General features: G+C 42.9%; 1 protein-coding gene across 1 annotated transcript in view; it reads right to left on the reverse strand.

The window, feature by feature from the left end:
- LOC122710047 overlaps nt 1-3,302 on the reverse strand; it is an 83,265-nt gene that overhangs the window by 15,681 nt on the left and 64,282 nt on the right. The window lies entirely within an intron of this gene.

The raw sequence follows: 3,302 nt of genomic DNA on the forward strand, positions 1-3,302 counted from the left end.
CGGCTGGACACTGCCCAGCCACCGCCGGGCTCCACTTCCGGTTCCGCGAATGGGGCGGGCAGCATTCGGGTCTCCGAGCTCCGTCCCTGCCGGCACGTCCCGCTGACCTGCACATGAAAAGCATCTTTTATTTCTGTTACATTGTGGAGTTTTTTGTTACTCATCTCCCTGCTTCCATTTCCTATCTGTTCTTGCATGTTGCCCACTTTTCTATTAGAATCATTAGCATATTATTCCTAGTTGTTTTAAATTCCCGGTGTGATCATTCCAACATCTCCACCATATCTGTGTGTCATTCTGGTGCTGGCTCTCTCTCTTAAAACACAATGAGTGTTTTTGTTTTTGGGTTTTAGTGTGCCATATAATTTTTTGCTTAAAGTTAGACATGATGTACCTGTGAAAGGAACTGAGCTAACTAGGTCTTTAGGGTGAGGTTTTATTTTTGTCTGGCTAGGAGAAAGGGTTTACCGAAGCGGTTGCTGTCAGAGACTAAAATTCCCTTATTGTGCTCGTTTATCTATTCTCTATTGTTCTGGGTTTCCCTTTAGACTTTTCGTAAATAAGGTATAATACCTTCTGTGTCGACTTTCCTGGTGGTTCAGACAGTAAAGAATCTGCCTGCAATGCAGAAGACTCAGGTTCAATCCCTGGGTTGGGAAGATCCGCTCCAGAAGGACATGGCAACCCACTCCAGTATTTTTGTTTGGAGAATCCCATGGACAGAGGGATTGTAACATTTTCTGTTATTGATACTTCTCATTACATATCTCTTCCTTCCAGGTAAAGTTTATATATTTTTACTGGTTCTTACCTCTAATTCCCAATAGAATCTCTTTTGGGAGCTTTAAAATATATGTTTGGTCTGTAGAAAACTAATAAAATGAACAGAAGCTAGGATATCTCAGCATAGAAGTGATAACTATAAAACAAGAACCAAAAGGAAATTTTAGAACAGAAAATTCCATTATCTGAAATTAAAAATTCCCTTGAATGTTATTAACAGAGTTTGAACACTGCAGAAGAAATAATGAGTGAAATTGAAGAGAGATTTGATAGATCTGAAGAACAGAGATTAAAACAACGGAAAGAAAACAGGGAACAGTCTTGGTGACCTTCGGGACAACACCATGGAATATATTTGGAATTGAAGACTTAAAAGAAATAACTGAAAAAATGAGGAAAAAAAATGGCTGTAATTTTCTCAAATGTAGTGCAAAACACCAACTTACAATTTCAAAAGGCTTAGAAAACCCCAAGGAAAGATAAATATAAAGAAAACACCACCTGGACACATCATAGTAACAAAGAGAAAATTTTGTGCATAAAAATTTTATTTTTGCATTCAAAAGACCAATGAATGACAACGGACTTAAACAATGGAGCTAAGAATTAAAGTGGTAAAAGAAACCTGTTGAGTCATTGCTCATTTATACCCAGTGAAAATATTTTTAAAAAACAAAGGCAAAATGAAGAAATTGTGGCAAACCATATACAACAATGGATGTAACTAGAATAAACATGTCAATTATAAGGCTGAGATTCTCCACCTGGAAAACGGCAAGCTGAAATTATAAGTTGTCTAAAACATGCTCAGTCAGTCATGTCCCACTCTCTGGGACACATGGGTTGAAAATAAAAACCAATAATCTCAACCATTCCACTGAAAGTAGCATCAAAAACATTTGGAAATGCATTTACAAAAGATGTATACAATCTGTACACAGAAAGCTTACAAAATGTTGTCAAGATTAAGTAAGAAAGGTCTAAAATAAAACCATCTCATTGATTGCAGACTCAGTATTGTTAAAATGTCAATTTGTGTCAATCATCACTTTCAATGCGATATCAATTAAAATCCCAGCAGGACTTTTTAAATTAAATATTTTTAATTTATATAAAACTTATATGGAAACACAAACAAAGGAGGGAAAAAAGAACAATTGGAGGACTTAAACTACCTGATTTCCACAGTCACTATAAAGATACAGTAATCAAGACAACAAGCTTCCCAGGTGGCTCAGTGGTGAAGAATCTGCCTGGGTCGGAAAATCTGCTAGAGGAGGAAATGGCAACCCACGCCGGTATTCTTGCCTAGGAAATCCACAGACAGAGGAGTCTGGCAGACTCCGGTCCATGGGGTCGCTAAGAGGGGAACAGGGCTGACACATACGCACACAATCAAGGCAACGTGGTATTGGCACAGGATAGAAAATGAGTAGATCCATGGAACACAATATAGAGTCCAGAAATGGAACATGTACATGGTCAACTGAATTTCAACAAAGGCAGTACTATTATTCAATGGGAAAAGAAAGTCTTTTCAATAAATGATGTTGGAACAACTGGATAAACACATGGAAGAAAAAGGAATTTTAATTACTACCACACCGGCCTCTCAAAACTGATACAAAGGGTAGGGCCCGAGGCTCCCGGCTGGCGGCTCCCCTGCTCAGTCCGCAGCCCACAGTCGCCCTGTAAGTAGGACCCAGCCTTGTGCAGCTCACCCAACACTGGACTCCCCACAACCTAAGTCCAGCAGAGCGCGATGTTTAGGGACAGCTGGACGCGCCTGACCCACGTGGGGGCCTCCTTCTCCTGGCCCCTATGGTTTCGTATGCCAATTAGCCTCCAGCAGTTCTGTTTTCCAAAGGCTTTAAAGAATCTACAGGGAAGAAAAATCTCCAAGAAAGGCTGAATGGAGTGGATTCTTCTAGCTTGCCTGGCTGCAAGAGCAGTAGGGTCGAGAGGAGATAGTCTGAAGTCCGGCATGTGAAAGTCAGACGTGGACCCTGGCATTACCGCAACGCATCACAGGTAGTGATGGAGGAGATCCGAAGCCTATTTGTGACTTGAATTCAGACCCACCGATGGCCATCTCTGTGACCTTCATTCTGTCCACCCACCTGTTCACTGAGGATCTGCTCCAGGCAGGCACCTGGCCACTAAGATGCTAAGAGCAAACCTCTGATTCAACAACTTTCCACGGGGACAGAGCTGCCACGTGACTCTGGAGGCAGGGCTACCTGTGCACCCATACTGTCAATGAGCCTGGGAGGAACCGAAGCTGAGAGCGGGCCGAAGGCGGGCCAGTCGGAGGGCCAGTGGTAGCTCAGGAGGGTCGTTGCCCCTGAGAAGGGATCCGGTTCAGGAAGAACCTTTAATGCCAACTCTGCGTGCATCGGACTTCCCAGGTGGCTCCGTGGTAAAGAATCCTCTTGCCAATGCAAGAGATGCAGGAGAGGAGGGTTCCATCCCTGGATCGGGGAGATCCCCTGGAGGAGGAAACGGCTACCCACTCCAGT

The sequence above is a fragment of the Cervus elaphus genome, chromosome 16 (genome assembly GCF_910594005.1).
Source record: "Cervus elaphus chromosome 16, mCerEla1.1, whole genome shotgun sequence".
NCBI lineage: Eukaryota > Metazoa > Chordata > Mammalia > Artiodactyla > Cervidae > Cervus > Cervus elaphus.